At 36.9% G+C, this 21,752-nt stretch overlaps 1 long non-coding RNA gene across 2 annotated transcripts; it reads right to left on the reverse strand.

The window, feature by feature from the left end:
* Positions 1-18,275: 18,275 nt before the first annotated feature.
* Positions 18,276-19,269, reverse strand: LOC140885445 (uncharacterized). Of its 2 annotated transcripts, none has more exons than XR_012150944.1 (3): positions 19,133-19,269; positions 18,983-19,039; positions 18,276-18,851 (listed from the first exon to the last, which is right to left on the reverse strand). It is a non-coding gene; the product is annotated as an uncharacterized lncRNA (long non-coding RNA). The 2 variants fall into 2 exon arrangements; XR_012150945.1 differs by having other exon boundaries at positions 18,276-18,588; positions 18,729-19,039.
* Positions 19,270-21,752: the final 2,483 nt, after the last annotated feature.

The raw sequence follows: 21,752 nt of genomic DNA on the forward strand, positions 1-21,752 counted from the left end.
AACAGAAGAAGTAAAGACTATCAGATCAGAAGAAGAGGAGAATAGATCAGATCAATGCAATGATCTTCTTGGAAAATTAATTTTTGACATTTATTTTGTCTAAAATTATTATTTGATCTATGAAAGTACACATTTGGAAAGCATTTCGATCTATCGCCTCTATCATAATTTGATTCGGATATTGACTTGGTTTTGACATCACCAAAAAAGAAAAAAAATGTTGGAGATCAAATTCTAAAGTTTTGGTGATAACAAGTCAAATCAAAACCAAGTAATAAAATAATTTAAGGACAAAACAAATCGGACTCATCAAGATCAAAGTTTAAGCTGCCAGATCAAATGTCCGATTTTCGGATGAATCAAGTATTCGATCTACGTCTCTTTGCGAACAATTTATTTCAACGAATCAAATACTACAGTGAAACGACCCTAACTCTATAATTATTAAATAAATAAATATGCGAATTTTTTTTTTATATATATACTTACTAAATAAGAGATGTACATATATGTCCATACATATATGCACAGAATAAAAAGATTTAAAAATAAATAAATAAATAAATACTTAAATCAAAAATGCATTCTTTAATAAAATAAATATCTGATTCTACATTTAATTAAAATACTGTCATGAGGAAATAATTAAAAACTGCATGCACTAAAAATATTTAAAAGTAATATTCCAAAACCCAACCACTGAAAAATACTAAAAATAAATGTAATATGCTGACATAAATAAAACATGCAATGTGACTCAGACAACTATCACGGTCACGGGGTCACTGCATGTCCGCTCATACATCCTCGCCTCCGGTGGGTACAACCTCATCCTCAACGTACTTACCTGCACCATACCAGTGTAGTGAGTCTAGAGGCCCAACATACTAACATAACAAGGGTTTAAAATAATTTAAATCAATTTAATACTAATACATACATATACATGAATGAGCATGCTTAAAAGTATCATGACATAAACATAACTTAAATTAACATAGACATACATAATACATAACATTGTTGAGCAAGGTAATTTTCTAACATCGCATGGTTGTATCCGTAGTGTAACCTTAAATCATACATTAAATACTGATCAGCGTGGAAATCAACGTACGTGGCGGTGACGAATCACCTCTTAAATTGGCAGTAAACTGCCCTTCAATAGTTCACATATGGGGACGAATCCCCCTTAAATTGTCACACTACTTCAACTTCCAACATAAAATATTTTATTATTGCTCAACCTTAAACATTTAATTATGCATAAAATTATTTCATGAATGCATGTACTTAATTAAAATGTGTGTCCTTCGTATATATTTAATTTAAATTTCTTACTAACATATAAATATTAAAATAACTTCAATGCATAAAAATAATTAAATATATAATCAGGACACGTGCAATTTTCTCATGGATGGTCCTGGACTGCTGGCCCTAACACTCAAGCCCAATTACTTAAATCTGGCCCATTAAAATACTTAAGCCCAATAAAATTGTTCTAAGCCCAATTAAAATAATTTAAAGCCCATAAAACATTCTAGGCCCAAAAACAACTTAAACTGGCCCAATGGGCCCAAAAGCCCAAAGACTGGCCCAATAACTTTTATGGGCTCAAAAGCCCATAAAATTTATGGACTAACTTAATTAAAATTTTAAAAGTCCAAATAAAATTATTCGGGAGTCCAAATAATTTTATTTCAAATTAATTGGCCCAAAAACCCATTAATTCATAAAATATTTTAAAAATAAAAAGACTCGAGCCCGGCCCACCAAACCCAGACCCAGACTCACTTAACCCGACCCACGACCCACTGACTTGACCCGGACCCAAGAACCCGACCCGGACCTAGCCCTAACCCTAAACCCGAACTCACCACCCCAACCCTCTTCCCTTGCCGCGCCGCACGGGCAGCAGGCCTTCATAGCCTGCTGCCGCCCCGCTCCGGCCACGACCGACCGGGGCGCCGCCGGCAGGACCTTCCTAGGGTCCTGCCGGTTCGAACCATACCCTGGCTCGAGCCCCATGCACCCAGCCCTATGAACCCGAAGCCTCTTCATCCGAAACCCTAGCCTGCGTCTACCATGGAGCCGATCACCTCTTGGCTTGATTCTAGGCTCATTTGGCTCGAGCCCCTCGAGCCCCTTGAGCCTAGACCCACCTTAGACATCCTACCAACCTTGACCAGCATCTAGAACGATCCATGGCTTGTAAAAAAACGTGAACATGATCAACAATTTCAAGCACCATATGCATACCTCAAAACCGATAGAATTTCTTAAAGAAACATAAATAAAAAAAATCGATGCATACACACACACACTATAACACTGATATTGTACAAAAAAATAGAGAAGAAATCATGCCTTTCACCGTAAAAAAGAAGAGAAAACGAGCGTGAGACGATTCCGGGACGACGGGGGCGATGACAACCGACTTGGACCTTCAAAAACCGAGGCTATGGTGTTCTTTCTTGTGGGAAGCCGATGAAGATGATGAATGGAAGGGAGGGAGGCGGCTAAGAGGGGTAATCGGCTAAGGGTTTGGGGTAGATTAGGTTAGAGTTTTTATTTTAATAAAAATAGGTTTTTAGGATAATTGAAATATATAAATAAGGGTTTTTAAATTCAAAATATATAACTTAAAACTCTAACTAACAATTAAAATCTGATAATAAATTTACAATCCCGAAATACATAATTAAGGGAATTTTAAAAATACTAAAAAATCAATATTTTGGCTTATTTTGAATAAAAATGGACTCCTAAAATTATATAAAATTAAATACTAAAAATTTTGAGATAATAAAACTCAAAATAATATTTTAGGGCTCTAAAAAGGCTCATGAAATTAGTTGGCTAGAAAGTTGTCATCTCGTTCATCCACGGTCCCATCTGCGCGATAAAATAATTAAAATACTAAAAATCATAAAAATTACTAATTATGGGTTAAATGCTTAAAAATAAATTAAATCATGCACAAATAATTCACATAATTATTTAACCCATAAATCTAAAATTTAAATAATTAAATATCCTAATTATGGATGCGGATTTACGTATTTAAAATACCGGGTGTTACAATTCTCCCCCCCTTAAATTGAATTTCGTCCTCGAAATTAAAGTACTTACCCGAACAACTCCGGGTAGCGAGTCCTCATGTCTGCCTCGCTCTCCCAAGTAGCTTCCTCCTCTGAGTGATTCAGCCACTGGACTCTGACCATCGGTATGACCCGCGTCCTAAGCCTCTGCTCCTCCCTAGCCAAGATCCGCACTGGCCTCTCCTCATACACTAGATCTGGTGGCAACTGCAAGGGCTCGAAATCCAACACATGCGACGGGTTGGAGACATATCTCCGAAGCATGGATACATGGAAAACGTTGTGCACTGCCGCTAGCCCTGGAGGTAGAGCTAAACGGTAGGCCAACGTGCCAACTCTCTCCAAGATCTCGAATGGCCCTATATACCTCGGATTAAGCTTGCCTCTCCGGCCAAAACGCACTACTCCCTTCATAGGTGACACCTTCAGGAATACGTGATCACCTACAGCGAACTCCAAATCTCGTCTTCTGGCATCTGCATAACTCTTCTGCCGACTCTGAGCAGTCCTCATCCGATCTCGAATCTGAGTCACAATGTCAGCTGTCTGCTGCACAATCTCAGGACCCAGTAGAATCCGCTCACCAACCTCATCCCAATGCACAGGAGATCTGCATCTCCTCCCATACAATGCTGCATAAGGAGCCATACCTATAGACGACTGGAAACTGTTGTTATAGGTAAACTCCACTAATGGCAGTCTAGTCTCCCAAGAGCCCCGAAAATCAATGACACAAGCTCTCAGAAGATCCTCGAGAACCTGGATCACCCTCTCAGACTGACCATCTGTCTGGGGATGAAATGCTGTACTGAACAAAAGCCTAGTCCCCAATGCTGTGTGCAAACTCTTCCAAAACGCAGATGTGAATCTCGGATCTCTGTCTGACACAATAGACACTGGTATGCCATGCAGTCTAACAATCTCTCTGATGTAAAGCTCTGCATACTGTGTCAAAGAATAAGTAGTCCTCACCGGCAAGAAATGAGCTGACTTGGTGAGTCTATCTACAATCACCCAAATCGCTGTGCAACCTCTGGCACTCCTCGGTAAGCCAATCACAAAGTCCATCGTAATATTCTCCCATTTCCATTCCGGAATAGGAAGAGGTCTAAGAAGTCCTGCTGGACGCTGATGCTCTGCCTTGACTTGCTGACAAGTCAAGCACTCTGACACCACTCTCCCGATGTCACTCTTCATCCCGGGCCACCAATACAATAGCTGCAAATCTTTGTACATCTTCGTACTTCCGGGGTGAATAGAGTACGGAGATGTGTGAGCCTCTGCTAAAATCTCAGCTCTCAACTGATCGACGTTCGGTACCCACATCCTACCACGGTACTGAACGATACCATCCTCCACTGTATACAAGAGGTTACCTCTAGCCTCATCTCTCTGTCTCCATCGCTGCAACTCCTCATCAGTAGACTGTCCCTCCCTAATCCGATCTCTCAGAACTGGCTGCACCGTCAACACTGACAATCTCGGTGCATGGCCACTCGGATAACACTCCAAGCCAAATCTCTGAATCTCGCTCTGTAGTGGTAACTGTACGGTCAAACATGATACCACTGACGACTTCCGACTCAAAGCATCGGCCACTACATTAGCTTTACCCGGATGGTAGCTAATGTCACAGTCATAGTCCTTCACCAACTCCAACCATCTGCGCTGTCTCATGTTCAACTCCTTCTGTGTGAAGAAGTACTTGAGACTCTTGTGGTCTGTGAAAATCTTGCACTTCTCTCCATACAGATAGTGCCTCCAGATTTTCAAAGCGAAAACCACTGCTGCCAACTCCAAGTCATGCGTCGGATAATTCTGCTCATGAATCTTCAGCTGCCTCGACGCATACGCAATAACCTTACCACACTGCATAAGCACTGCGCCTAAACCTAGTTTAGACGCGTCGGTGTACACCACTAACTCCTCGTGTGGTACTGTCATCGCTAACACTGGTGCAGTAGTGAGTGCTTCCTTCAGCTGATCGAAGCTCCTCTGACAGTCTGAACTCCAGATAAACTTCGCATTCTTCTTGGTCAAGGAAGTCAAGGGTACTGCAATAGAGGAAAAACCTTTGATGAACTTCCTATAATATCCTGCCAAACCCAAGAAACTGCGAATCTCTGAAGCATTCTTCGGAATACCCTAATTCTGCACTGCCTCAACCTTAGACTGATCAACTGCAATCCCATCTCTCGAAATAATGTGGCCAAGAAATGCCACCTGCTCAAGCCAAAACTTGCACTTGCTGAACTTGGCATACAACCGATGCTCCCTCAAAGTCTGCAAGGCTGTCTGCAGATGCTGTCTATGCTCCTCGATGCTCCTAGAATAGATCAAGATATTATCAATGAAGACTATGATGAACTGATCTAAATACGGCTGAAAGACTCGGTTCATGAGATCCATGAAAACCGCTGGAGCATTGGTCATCCCAAATGGCATCACTAAGAACTCGTAATGCCCATATCGTGTCCTGAAAGCAGTCTTGGACACATCTGCATCTCTAACACGCAACTGATGGTAACCAGATCGCAGGTCGATCTTGGAGAACACCGAAGCTCCCTGCAACTGGTCAAATAAATCCTCTATCCTCGGCAATGGATACTTGTTCTTCACTGTGACCCTGTTGAGCTCTCGGTAATCGATACACAGTCTCATACTGTCATCCTTCTTCTTCACAAATAACACCGGAGCTCCCCACGGAGAAAAGCTAGGACGAACAAAGCCTTTCTCTAACAACTCTTGAATCTGCTCCTTCAACTCTTTCATCTCGGTAGGAGCAAGTCTGTACGGTGCCTTAGAGATAGGCACGGTGTCTGGCACTAAGTCAATGCTGAACTCCACCTCTCTCACTGGTGGAATTCCGGCAACATCCTCCGGAAAGACATCCGGAAAGTCACGAACCACCTCTATCTCTGATAATGATCTGCTAGATGGCTCTGAAGTCGTGACAATACTCGCTAGAAACCCTTGGCAACCCCGTCTCAACAACTTACTCGCCTGAAAAAGAGATATCACCTGAGGAATATCACTGCTCCGAGATGCATGAAAAGTGAACGGGTCGCCCACTGTAGGTCTCACTGACACTGATCTCCGACGAAAATCAATCGAAGCTCCATTGACTGTCAACCAGTCCATGCCCAAAATCAAATCGAATCCACTCAATGGCAAAACTACTACATCTGCTCGAATGGAGTGTCCCTGCAGCTCCAACTCCAGTCCTCGAATAACCTTCGAGGTAGAAATAATCTGCCCTGACGGCATAGTAACATCATACCCACTGTCACTACTCTCAGGTGTGATTCCTACCCGCCTGATAAACTCCAGGGAGATAAACGAATGCGTAGCCCCTGAATCTAACAACGCAAACGTGGAGTTGCCTCCAACCAAAATTCTCCCTGCACGCAGAAAATTCCCAACAGTTTCATACCACTACTAAATTTTCCCCAACGAGTCACTACTAATTCTTAATTCTAATCACAAGTAAAACATGCTTCCTATTCTAACATGCAGTTAAATAACCCAAATAACAATAATTCCAAATTAAAGACTAAATTTTTAACCAAAGGAAAATTATTAAAATGCTAGGGATAAGATATACCGGTGATCAAGGAGGTGTCTGGATCTACCTCCTCGGCCTGCATCACAAACACCCTACCAGCGGTGTTCTTCTTCCTCGGGCAGTTAGCTATCTGATGCCCTGGCTCCCTACAGTGGTAGCAAACTCCTGCTCCCAATAGACAAGGTCCCGAATGCATCTTCTGGCACTTCAGGCAAGTAGGATAAGCTATGGCATTAGGGGCCCCGCCCCTCTGCTGCTGTGGCCTCTGCTGCTGATTCGGGCCCTTAGCCGGCCCTGTAAACTGATTCTTCGCAGGAGGCTGCGAAGATGGTCGCTGATACCCAGCCTAAAACTGCCTCTTCCCTTGCTGCTCTCTCTGAATCTCTCTCCGACCCTCCTCGGAACGCAAGGCCCTACTGACTGCAGACTCATAAGTAAGGACGTCTGCCATGCGAACATCATGCTTGATATCCGCCTTCAAACCCTCCACAAACTGCCTCAACTTCTCTGGTGGACTATCTGAAATCAGAGGCACAAAGTGACAGCCCCTCTCGAACTGTCTCACATACTCAACCACTGTCTTGTCCCCCTGATGGAGACTCATAAACTCACGGATCATGCGACTGCGCACATCCTCAGTGAAGTACTTGGCGTAGAAGATACGCCTAAACTCTGCCCATGTCAGTGTAGGAAGGTGAACTCCTCTGGCTGCACCCTCCCACCAGAGCACTGCATCACCCCTCAGCATGTACGTCGCACAGTTCACCCTGTCGGTGTCTGTGATCCCCATATAAGCAAAGATGGACTCCAGAGAGCGAATCCATCCCTCCGCCACCAAAGGATCGGTGGTACCAACAAACTCCTTGGGTCCCTTCTTCTGGAACCTCTCAGCAACGTCCTTCTCATGGGACAACCTGGGACGAGTAGCCTGCTGCTCTAACAGAGCAGTAATCCCTTCCATTATATTCGCATTGGCCTGCTCCAATGCTGCTAGAGGGTTCTGCGGAGGTGGAGGTGGAGGTGGAGGTGTAGGTGGAGATCCCCCACGTCTGTTCATCGGTCTAGAAGGCATTCTGCACCACCACATATTTCTTTACGTAAATCGCCATGCATAACTAAGTTGTTTAAAAGTAATGCTAACTTAAATCCAAAGAATTAAATCATACTATAAACACTTAAAACTTACAGACCGGTAGCGTGGACTTCTGAGCTCGCATAGCAGTAATGACCCCTCCGAGGACCGTGCTTTGATACAAACTGAAACGACCCTAACTCTATAATTATTAAATAAATAAATATGCGGAATTTTTTTTTTTATATATATACTTACTAAATAAGAGATGTACATATATGCCCATACATATATGCACAGAATAAAAAGATTTAAAAATAAATAAATAAATAAATACTTAAATCAAAAATGCATTCTTTAATAAAATAAATATCTGATTCTACATTTAATTAAAATACTGTCATGAGAAAATAATTAAAAAATGCATGCACTAAAAATATTTAAAAGTAACATTCCAAAACCCAACCACTGAAAAATACTAAAAATAAATGTAATATGCTGACATAAATAAAACATGCAATGTGACTCAGACAACTATCACGGTCACGGGGTCACTGCATGTCCGCTCATACATCCTCGCCTCCGGTGGGTACAACCTCATCCTCAACGTACTCACCTGCACCATACCAGTGTAGTGAGCCTAGAGGCCCAACATGCTAACATAACAAGGGTTTAAAATAATTTAAATCAATTTAATACTAATACATACATATACATGAATGAGCATGCTTAAAAGTATCATGACATAAACATAACTTAAATTAACATAGACATACATAATACATAACATTGTTGAGCAAGGTAATTTTCTAACATCGCATGGTTGTATCCGTAGTGTAACCTTAAATCATACATTAAATACTGATCAGCGTGGAAACCAACGTACGTGACGGTGACGAATCACCTCTTAAATTGGCAGTAAACTGCCCTTCAATAGTTCACATATGGGGACGAATCCCCTTAAATTGTCACACTACTTCAACTTCTAACATAAAATATTTTATTATTGCTCAACCTTAAACATTTAATTATGCATAAAATTATTTCATGAATGCATGTACTTAATTAAAATGTGTGTCCTTCGTATATATTTAATTTAAATTTCTTACTAACATATAAATATTAAAATAACTTCAATGCATAAAAATAATTAAATATATAATCAGGACACGTGCAATTTTCTCATGGATGGTCCTGGACTGCTGGCCCTAACACTCAAGCCCAATTACTTAAATCTGGCCCATTAAAATACTTAAGCCCAATAAAATTGTTCTAAACCAAATTAAAATAATTTAAAGCCCATAAAATATTCTAGGCCCAAAAACAACTTAAACTGGCCCAATGGGCCCAAAAGCTCAAAGACTGGCCCAATAACTTTTATGGGCTCAAAAGCCCATAAAATTTATGCACTAACTTAATTAAAATTTTAAAAGTCCAAATAAAATTATTCGGGATTCCAAATAATTTTATTTCAAATTAATTGGCCCAAAAACCCATTAATTCATAAAATATTTTAAAAATAAAAAGACTCGAGCCCGGCCCACCAAACCCAGACCCGGACTCACTTAACCCGACCCACAACACACTGACTTGACCCAGACCCAAGAACCCGACCCGGACCCAGCCCTAACCCTAAACCCGAACTCACCACCCCAACCCTCTTCCCTTGCCGCGCCGCACGGGCAGCAGGCCTTCATAGCCTGCTGCCGCCCCGCTCCGGCCACGACCGATCGGAGCGCCACCGGCAGGACCTTCCCAGGGTCCTGCCGGTTCGAACCATACCCTGGCTCGAGCCCCATGCACCCAGCCCTACGAACCCGAAGCCTCTTCATCCGAAACCCTAGCCTGCGTCTACCATGGAGCCGATCACCTCTTGGCTTGATTCTAGGCTCATTTGGCTCGAGCCCCTCGAGCCCCTTGAGCCTAGACCCACCTTAGACATCCTACCAACCTTGACCAGCATCTAGAACGATCCATGGCTTGTAAAAAAACGTGAACATGATCAACAATTTCAAGCACCATATGCATACCTCAAAACCGATAGAATTTCTTAAAGAAACATAAATAAAAAAAAAATCGATGCATACACACACACACTATAACACTGATATTGTACGAAAAATAAAGAAGAAATCATGCCTTTCACCGTAAAAACGAAGAGAAAACGAGCGTGAGACGATTCCGGGATGACGGGGGCGATGACAACCGACTTGGACCTTCAAAAACCGAGGCTATGGTGTTCTTTCTTGTGGGAAGCCGATGAAGATGATGAATGGAAGGGAGGGAGGCGGCTAAGAGGGGTAATCGGCTAAGGGTTTGGGGTAGATTAGGTTAGAGTTTTTATTTTAATAAAAATAGGTTTTTAGGATAATTAAAATATATAAATAAGGGTTTTTAAATTCAAAATATATAACTTAAAACTCTAACTAACAATTAAAATCTGATAATAAATTTACAATCCCGAAATACATAATTAAGGGAATTTTAAAAATACTAAAAAGTCAATATTTTGGCTTATTTTGAATAAAAATGGACTCCTAAAATTATATAAAATTAAATACTAAAAATTTTGAGATAATAAAACTCAAAATAATATTTTAGGGCTCTAAAAAGGCTCATGAAATTAGTTGGCTAGAAAGTTGTCATCTCGTCCGTCCACGGTCCCGTCTACGCGATAAAATAATTAAAATACTAAAAATCATAAAAATCACTAATTATGGGTTAAATGCTTAAAAATAAATTAAATCATGCACAAATAATTCACATAATTATTTAACCCATAAATCTAAAATTTAAATAATTAAATATCCTAATTATGCATGCGGATTTACGTATTTAAAATACCGGGTGTTACATACAAACTTCCACTAGAAAAAACCAGATCGATCAAGACAGATCAAGTAGTCATCAACCAGATCAAAGTCTCACTCTGAAGTAACTGTTGTTGAGGTTGTTGAAGAAAAAGACAAAAACATTTAATGGGATTTTAAACGTTGATTAGCCTCTCTCAAAGTCAAAATTTGTGAGCCAATTTATGAGATATATTGGCGGCTCAATCTCAGAGATTGTTAGCGGCTCACTGGGGGTTAATCTATGCTACACCGGGAGTGTTTCACCCCTTAATTTAACACCATTAGATCATGTGAGTCCCTTGTATTTTTATGAAAATTGACATGTGTGTGGATAATCCAAGGACTAATATTTGACCATATCATGGGGGGAGAAACACTCCAGGTGTAGCATAGAATAATCCTTACTTTTGAAGACTATAAATATTCAAGGAATTCAAAGATTCAAAGCAGTGACCATAAGTGAAAAAGAGTGAAAATCACAAGCTATCAAAGTTCATCCTAAAAAAAGCCAAAAAGCCTTCGCTCAATATCCTAACTCAGACACCCATCTTATCAGATCAAAGTTTTGAGATTCTGAGTTAGAGAGTATTACAAAGATCGATCGAGTTCAAAAAATATTCACAAGAACGATCCAGATCAAAGCCATTCACAGCTATCCAGATCAAAACACCGAATCACTTTTCTGTAGCTTCATTTTGTAACTCAAAGCAGATTGATTGCTCTACTTCGAGAGAGAGTATTGCTAGGAGTTCCTTTCAAGGATTGATTAGATTGGATTTGTACAAAAGTTGTATAAATCAAAGTCTTCTAGTGGAATCCTTCTGGAAACAGAAGAAGGGGTGACGTAAGAGAATTCGTTTCCGAACATCCATAAAAATCTTTGTCTCTTTTACATACCGCATTTACATTATCTGCCTTAGCTTCCTAACTATTCAATCTGCAAGGAAGATTACTCCCGCCTGATAATTTCATATCTTTCGAGCAGATCAAAGTTTTAAGAAACAAAACTTTTGTCTGATTTTTACGAATCAGATCGAAGAATTTATAAAGTTTTTAAATAGTATATTCACCCTCACCTCTACACATATTTTCAATCCTAACAATTTAGTTAAAAGATTATTTTTTATTATAAAAATTAAGATTTTTTTAAAACTTGAAATTTGAAGTTTTAGTGTGTTTTATTTATATGTACATGTGACTACACTTAGTTAGTATGAAAAGACTTGGCTCACTCATCAGAGTACTGATCTGACTAATTTTCAAAACAACCGACACCACTGCAACTCACCAAGTCTTACTACGAATATAATGCAAGTTAGACGGATTAATTATTTCTTATTAATTATAATCGAACTCAAACGCATTGAACAATCACAATATGTGGTATAGATTAACAACACATGTGGTACATAGAAAGTTGGGTTGTGGTACAATACACACCCGAATGTGGTACATCTCATATGTAGTGACCCTCACCGAGATCACCTACTAAATAGAACTTAGACATGCAATTAACTTTAATTAAACAGTAAACCAGAATAAGCTGCGGAAACAATAAGCATTAATACAATCCCAAGGAAAGGAATCTGTAAATACCCAAATAGAATACAACCAAATCGAAAGCTGTATCAACCCAATAACAATAGAATAAAAACCTAGACAAAGCTCCAGCTGGCCAACCACTGCCTAGCCCCTCTTGGATCCACCCGCCTCATCCAATCGCAAACCTGCCCCTCTTGGATCCACCCGCCTCAGCACGAGAGTATGAGTATACATGAATGCAAGTGAACCGCCTACTGACTAGAGGTCAAGAATCAGATAACAGAGACAGACCGGGCCCTGGTATGTAGCATGTTGTGCCGTCGCTTCAGGAGGTGGCTCACATACCGAAATACCAGTGGATACGCGGGACCCAAATCGATGGAAGTTCATCCACTAACAGGATAGGGTAAAACTCTACTAACAGACATCTCAAAAGAGATAGCTCAATATGCAAATGTATGCAGCATATAATCATGTCATATAAATCATGCAGTCACATATTACATGCATACTCAGTCAGGATATTTCGAACAGTACTTTCGTACCTCAATTACTAGGCAAGTGCTACCAGATCTAGGTCCACGCCTATAATTTGCACTATACTGCCAAATGATACTAATATCATTATAGTGCTCTAAACGCCTTAACTAAGCTATTGCATACTCCTAAATATTTTTAGGAAGCAAAAACTATACCTGTAACACCCGAAAAATTTTAATACGTAAATTTGCATGCATAATTAAGAAAAATAATTATTTAAAATTTATATTTGGGTTAAATGACATTTATGTGTTATTATGTGGATTATATGAATGATTTAAATTTATGAGATCATTTAACCCGCAGTTATTGTATTTTTAGATTTTTGAGAATATTTTTGAGTCGATCGCGTAGACGGGACCGTGGACGGACGAGATGCTAAAATATTTAGTCAAAAATATTTTATGAGTTTTATGAGCCTTAAAATAATATTTTAAGATATTTTGTCAAGAAAATTTTAGTATTTAGTTATATATTTATTTAATAATTGATTTTTGGCCAAAATAAGTCATTTTATGGACTTTTATTAAATTTTAAAAATCTCTTAATTTATAATTTCGGGATTTATGCTTTTACATCAGATTATTATTATTAAAAGAGAGTTTTAATTATATTTTTTTAGGTATATTATCTAGATACATATTATTTTTTTAATTATTAACCTATTATTAAACCTAAACCTAAACCTACCCCAAACCCCACCACCATCTTCTTAGCCGACACCACCTCTTCCCACGCCCATTCTCACGTTCATCAGCCTCCTCCACCATTTTTGAAAGAAAACTTCAAGCCCCATAGCCGATCAAGCTCTAGTTTTGAAGGTTTTGGTCCGTTCGTCGTCCCGGAGACCCGTAAACGCATCAGCTCTCGTCAAATAAATTCAAGGCATGTTTAAATTCTTTCTTTGACCACCATATAAGATAATTATTGTTTACGCCAGATTTTTAATGGTTGGAGATTTGCTTCGTTCAAATTTATTGATATCCTCTCATGTTGGATCAAGAACCATGCATGAATACTTACCTTCCATTACATGCTCACGTTTTTCATTGGCATGGGATGGCTCATGACTGCTGGGGCTCGGTCCAGGGGTGGATTCTAGTCCTAAGGGTTGAACCATGGCAGGGTTAAGGGCTGGAGAAGGCTAGATCAAGGCTTGGCTTGAGTTGATGATGGGGCGGCTCGGTTTGGGGTTTTTGGGCAGGAAGGTCTCGGCTGGTTCATGCTAGGCCATGAACCAGCCGACCGATGGCAAGGTTAGGACCGGCAGGACCCTGGGAAGGTCCTGCCGGCAGCGCTCCGGCCGGCCATGGCCGGAGCACAGGGCTGCTGCTCGCGCAGCCAAGAGGGTAGGGGAGGGGGGATCGGGTTTGTGTTGGGGGTGGGGCTGGGTCGGGCCTTGGGAGTCCGGGTCGGGTTCGTAGTGTCTAGGGTCGGGTCAGGTGGTCTGGGTCCGGGTTAGATGGGCCGGGCTTGAGTATTTAAATTTTTAAGTATTTAATGGTTTTAGTGTATTTTGGGCTTTTAAAAAAATTGTGTGCCACGTTCTTTGTTAGGGTCAATCGTATTACCCCTAACACTTGTCGGTCAAGAAGCTCCCACTCATCATCCTCCATATTTTCTGGCTTCACCCCGGATAGAGGTTGATATAGCTTCTTGCTATACAGATAATCTTTAATCTGTAAGCGCCAGAACGTGAAATCTGTACCGTCGAACTTATTGATTCCCGGTCCCGATCCGTCATTTTTGGCCATCGCTTCACCTGCCTTAATAAAATTTTAAAAAATCTTTTCTGATGTGGAAGATCAGACAAAGCTGCAACCACAGAGCATACTCAGAATTTTAAGAAATTTTTCACCAAGGCTCCCGAACACCGTAACAGCTTTGATACCAGTTGTTATGGATTAAGCCGGAACGATCATGACGATAATAATTGCGGAATAAAAACAATCAACAAGGACACCAAGATTTACGTGGTTCACCCAATATAGGCTACGTCCACGGAGCTGCTGTAATATTTATAACCGGAAAAATATTACAAGTGTATACAAAACACTATATCTCACCACACCCAAACCCCGAGTATTACCGAGAAATAATTCTCTAACTCACAAGAAATCTCCGAAAAAAAACACTCTCTTTTTTTTTCTCTCTCTTTATTTTCTTCTCTCTTTGTTAATATAAAAGAAGAGAAGAATGGGATACTTTAATCTGCCGAATGAGGAGCCTATTTATAGGCAAATTTGGCTAATGAAATGAGGATGAAAAATAGCCACGTTGAGCTCTTGCAATTTCCACAAAAGCAGCCTAGTCAAAGAAAGTTTGCTGCATGTATTCTTTGACTTCACCTAACAAGAAGCACAAAATCTCGAGTTACAAAAGAAGAATTTGAGAAGTTTACAGCAAAAATCGAACACGAAATTTTTTGAAGAATAAAAAGAAGAGGAGAAAGTAAATACCATAGTATCATAACACATGCAGTTGTAGATGCGATTAGTAGGCTTGGGGATCCAAACTCGAGAAATATATGATCGAAGCAAATCCATAAATGAATAATGAGTAAATATTCTTTCCCCTAACGTTTGGAGAAGGAGAAAGGAGAAAAGCATGAGCAGCCTAGTCTAGTGTAGCTCCAAGCACATATTTCCGACGCCGGTCGCAACGGATCGACGGCATGCAGTGAGCGGCGGCCAGGGATGTTGGGAGAGTCGTGATAGGAAGAGCACGAGGAGAAGAACGAATAAATGGGCCGGTTGAGAAAACTAAAGAAGAAAGACCCATTACCCCACCTCAAACTCGTGCCAATGAGGTGGGTCTACACCTGCTTAAGCGGATCCACAAGGGGGCTCTGATTTGGTCAAACCCGGTCTATATATATATATATTTTATGATGTCCAACACTATATGCCCACTTCATGTTCACCATGTACAATAGATGAGTTGACCGGTACAATAGATGAGTTGAGTATTTTATACATGGTGGGCACAGAGGTTGGCACGGTTAGTGGGCAGCATAGCAAAACTATATATTATATTAATTTTGTTATGCTGCCCACCAACCGTGCCAACTTCTGTGCCCACCATGTATAATAGTTGAGTGTTTTATACATGGTGAACACAGAGGTTGGCACGGTTGAGTGTTTTATATATATATGGAATTATATTTACACTCCAAAAATTTATAAACACACTCTATTTTTAGCATTTATTGTGATTTTTTACAAAATTACTCCCACTTAATTATTCCATATTTTTTAAGGCTAATATAACTTCTTTTTATATATATATATATATATAATTTCCAAAAAAAATCACTACATTTATTGGTTATAAAAAACATCTCACGTTTCCTCATCAACATTATTTTTGATATCCGAGTAAAAAAAAAAACATTATTTTTTATAAGATTTTAAAATGAAATAGATTAATCTTTACAAATTAAGTTTTATTTAAAATCTTAAGAAGTAATCATAAATTTTGAAAATTTTATAAATAAAGTGTGGTGATTTCTTTGAAAACTTGCTTGATAAATATTTTGAATTGTATGAAAAATTTATAAATTATAATATGTGCATGAAAAAAAAAACGACAAAAAGAAATTAACATGTTCATTTGGAAAAAAATATATTTCAAAATTTAATTAAAATTATGTATAAAAATTGAATACAACATAATTAATTAGAATTACAGTAATCTTAATAGCATGTAAATTTATATTTTTGTGAAATTATTATATTAATAAACAAACGTGGCTTATTCTTGAAAAAAAAAAATCAAAAATGTGGTTCATTTTACATTGAAAATTTAATCACTTGTTCATACAATTTTTTGACAAATCTAAAAATTGAAAATATCTACACGAATTTTTATATTTTCTGATTTTATCAACATTATCTTTTGACTAAATTTTCAGAAAAATCTCAACTTTAATTTAAAATTCGATAGCGATAAAATTAGTCCAATTTTTTTTTTTTGAAAGGTTAAATAATAATAATTTTTTGAGAGTGACAACAATATACGTAAATATTTTATTTAATTTAATATTTGTTGAAAAATATATTTTTATTATTAATTTCTCAATAACGTCAAACTATAAACTTTGAATATTATCATTATTCTCCCATATTAAGGAAAGTGAGAGACCAACAAAGAAATTAAAAGTTTGAAATGATCTAAATTAAATTAACTAAATAAATAAAATATAATAAAAAATAAAAGTGAATAAGTAGTGAAAATGAATGATTGATGAAATAGTATATTAGTCTAGCACAAATGTGGAATAATTAAGTAAGGATAATATTGTAAGAAAATACATTAATAATCAAAAGTGGAGTGCAATTACAAACTTTCGGAGTGTAAATATCAAAATATATATATATATATATATATATATATATATATATATATGTCTTTCCAAAAAAAATCACTACATTTATAAGTTATAAAAAACATCTCACGTTTCCTCATCAACATTATTTTTGATATCCGAGTAAAAAAAAAAACATTATTTTTTATAAGATTTTAAAATGCAATAGATTAATCTTTAAAAATTAAGTTTTATTTAAAATCTTAAGAATTCATCATAAATTTTGAAAATTTTATAAATAAAGTGTGGCGATTTCTTTGAAAACTTGCTTGATAAATATTTTGAGTTGTATGAAAAATTTATAAATTATAATATGTGCATGAAAAAAAAAACGACAAAAAGAAATTAACATGTCATTTGGAAAAAATATATTTCAAAATTTAATTAAAATTATGTATAAAAATTGAATACAAGATAATTAATTAGAATTACAGTAATCTTAATAGCATGCAAATTTATATTTTTGTGAAATTATTATATTAATAAACAAACGTGGCTTATTCTTGAAAAAAAAAAAATCAAAAATGTGGTTCATTTAACATTGAAAATTTAATCGCTTGTTCATACAATTTTTTGACAAATCTAAAAATTGAAAATATCTACACGAATATTTATATTTTCTGATTTTATCAACATTATCTTTTGACTAAATTTTCAGAAAAATCTCAACTTTAATTTAAAATTCGATAGCGATAAATTAGTCAAAAAATTTTTTTTTGAAAGGTTAAATAATAATAATTTTTTGAGAGTGACAACAATATACGTAAATATTTAATTTAATTTAATATTTATTGAAAATGCTATTTTTATTATTAATTTCTCAATATCGTCAAACTATAAACTTTGAATAATATCATTATTCTCCCATGTTAAGGAAAGTGAGAGACCAACAAAGAAATTAAAAGTTTGAAATGATCTAAATTAAATTAACTAAATAAATAAAATATAATAAAAAAGAAAAGTGAATAAGTAGTGAAAATGAATGATTGATGAAATAGTATATTAGTCTAGCACAAATGTGGAATAATTAAGTAGGGATAATATTGTAAGAAAATACATTAATAATCAAAAGTGGAGTGCAATTACAAACTTTCGGAGTGTAAATATCAAAAGATTATATTAATTGGGTTCGCGGGACAGGTCTCCAAACGGAAGCATGGCGGGGACCCGTCCCAGACCCGCCCCGTTGTCATCCCTAACAATTTGGCATAATTTTTTTTAAAATGAAAAAAAGACAACGGTAAAACAACAGAAAAAGACAACAGTTTTAAAAATTGTTTTCGTAGACTGAAAAATAAGCACATGAACAACGGTTAATAAAAACAGTTGTCATAGGCCATAAAAAAAACTTGCTCATAGGCAACGATTTTTAAAAAAACTATTACTTTTAACATATAAAAGATACTGAGTAAATACCCAAATAGAATACAACCAAATCGAAAGCTGTATCAACCCAATAACAACAGAATAAAAACCTAGACGAAGCTCTAGCTGGCCAACCACTGCTTAGCCCCTCTTGGATCCACCCGCCTCATCCAATCGCAAACCTGCCCCATGGAACAGGGTGTTCAGAAACACAGAGTACGAGACGTGAACATAAAACGTTCAGCACGAGAGTATGAGTATACATGAATGCAAGTGAACCGCCTACTGACTAGAGGTCAAGAATCAGATAACAGAGACAGACCGGGCCCTGGTATGTAGCACTCCGTGCCGTCGCTTCAGGAGGTGGATCACGTACCGAAATACCAGAGGATACGCGGGATCCAAATCGATGGAAGTCCATCCACTAACAAGATAGGGTAAAACCCTACTAACAGACATCTCAAAAGACATAGCTCAATATGCAAATGTATGCAACATATAATCATGTCATATAAATCATGCAGTCATATAATACATGCATACTCAGTCAGGATATTTCGAACAGTACTTTCGTACCTCAATTACTAGGCAAGTGCTACCAGATCTAGGTCCACGCCTATAATCCGCACTATACTGCCAAATGATACTAATATCATTATAGTGTTCTGAACGCTTTAACTAAGCTATTGCATACTCCTAAATATTTTTAGGAAGCAAAAACTATACCTTCGTCCGTCGTCAGCCCTTTGCTGTCGATTGCCTCAAAACTAGGCCACAACTCCGCTACGATGCCTGGATCTCTACGCCACTTCCGGATTCCCAATGGGACGCCTAAAATTCCCTAGATCTGAGTTAGAAGACTAAGAAACGAGAGAGAAGAGAGGAGAAAGGTGCATCTGAAACTGAATCTCGGCACCTCTATTTATAGACACGGAACGGAACGTCCGTTCCTCATCGTTGCGTCCGTTCATCTGACGAACGTTGCTTTCGTTCTCCTTCGTTGCTTCTGATGTCCCATCAAGTGCGTAAGCAATGACGTAATCTTGCTGACGTCACGGATGACATCGGCTGCCAGAACGTTGCTTCCGTTCTGCCTGACCCTCCGGTCCATTTCTGATCATTTTGGGTCTATTCCCGGACTTCGTTAATCCACTAGAAGTTTTCTTAATCATGTTTAACTTAACTAACATGATAAAATTAGAGTGATTAATACTTAATCACCAATTTCGAGTACGGGCTACTACATCATATATATCATTTGTCCCAAACATATGATAGCATAATACTTATATTAAAAAAGTTAAAATAATTTGTACACAACTTTTCCTGTTTACGTTAGAAAAAAAATATGTATTAAATGTTATAAATATTTGAATTGTGGCAATGTGACAACTTGATAAAGTAGTTATTCCCAGTTTGTTAAATTATAATAAATGGTGAAACATAATAAATGTTAATGCTAGATTTTATAAAGAGAGTATTATTTATACTCACTTTTTGGTAACACAATCATCATATGACTAACTTTTGAATTTCAATTAAGTTAAGCAGAAGTTAACATATAATCTGGGTTTCAGAAACATACAAAATTATTTTGTTATGCAAAAATCTAACAATCACTTTTTTTAGTACTTTCAAATATTCTCCGATTATATTGTAATTTGATTCTCCACAAGTAATTATAGAAAAAAATATATTTTTAAAATCATTATAATCACTTATCAATCACTAACATAGCTTTACAATTTGTTTCCAAAAAAATAACACTTTTAGTTTTTCTTCAATTTTCGATAATCTATAAATTTAATTCACTTAAGTATTTTTATTTATTTATTTTTTTTCAAACAAACCCCTCGTTAATGTGGAATGACTTTGGTAGTTGAAACTTGAATGAAATCATCATCTAATGCACTACAGTAAATATTTAAGTTAATATTACCTTATCTTTTTTACTTTAGGTGTACTCTAGCAAATTAGTAAATATTGACTGGTGTGGATATTGTGGACGTAGATATATGCCACTTTCACCACAATGAGACAACAAAGGAATCACGGTACATCTGTTTTAATTAACCAATATAGCTAGCAATGAGTGTATTGGGGATGGATGTTCTTCTTAAATAAACATCACTAGTTGGAACTACACAACTACGACCTGTGATAAGACTCAAATGAATATTTTTTTAATATGTAATATATGCAGTTCCTTTCATGAAAGCAGCAAAACCTCTTTAACCTATCACATGTTCTTCATTTCTTCTTTTATGCATGATACGGATAAATTAATTTGTTCCTATCACATGTGCATGTCATATAAAGTTATTGGTGGTACTAGACAGAATAATTACCAAGAAGGATCACACATAAATTATAGGCGGTATGCAAATTAAAGTGGACTTCTCCCAGTTTAAAAGAACAACAATCTCGATAATATTGTCAAAATATAATATTCTTTTCGAAAAATATATCTCATAAAATCATATGTATGGTAAAATTTTAAAAATATAAATCTTATAAGAAACTTGGAATCATATAACATATTATGAAAATTTGTGAGAATAGAAGTTTGAGATGGGGTCTTTTGTATCTAAAAACAACTTTGGGAAAACAAATCACAAATTTTTTTAATTAATAATAAAAAATATCTTCTTTGAACATATTGATCAAATGAAGGAAGTGGGAAGTATTGATGCCGGGTGGGCATGGATTTTTAGAGGGTACGTACCTTTTTGTCTTGTTTTACATGAGATATCTTTTTATTAATTAATTCTCTCTCTCAATAATTTTCACAGTCTTCACTCTTTCTCACTGTTTCCATTTTTTTTCTTTAATCATTTGCACAAAAATTCTTATAAGGTATTTTATGAGTTATTTTACCTGGTTTATCATTTATGTACAATTTTTTGTTTTTATTAAAAAAATTATTACTTTTCATTATAAATAAAAATTAAATTGATCAATATCACGTACATACATTTATAAGATCGTCTCACAAGGATACCCGCTCAATCATTTAAGCCCTCTCCCTTTCCATCTTCCACCACCAATCATCCTCTTGTCAATTCTCAAAACATTTAAATTTTATATACAAAATAGAGGCCGACATACCTATTATTTTTACATTTTTTTAAAACTATGAATCAAATATATATATATTTGCCAAAATACCAAAATGATTCCACACATTATCCGAGTGAGTCAACAATTTTTTGTATATGATACGATGTTTGTAATATTAATTAAAAGTATAAATTTTTATGTAATTAAGATCCCAATTACTAAAATCGCGTGTGGTAGACCTACACTATAGTGTCGAATTTGATCGGGTCTATTACGGGGAGGGGCA

This window comes from Henckelia pumila, chromosome 2, assembly GCF_033568475.1.
Source record: "Henckelia pumila isolate YLH828 chromosome 2, ASM3356847v2, whole genome shotgun sequence".
Taxonomy (NCBI): Eukaryota; Viridiplantae; Streptophyta; class Magnoliopsida; order Lamiales; family Gesneriaceae; genus Henckelia; species Henckelia pumila.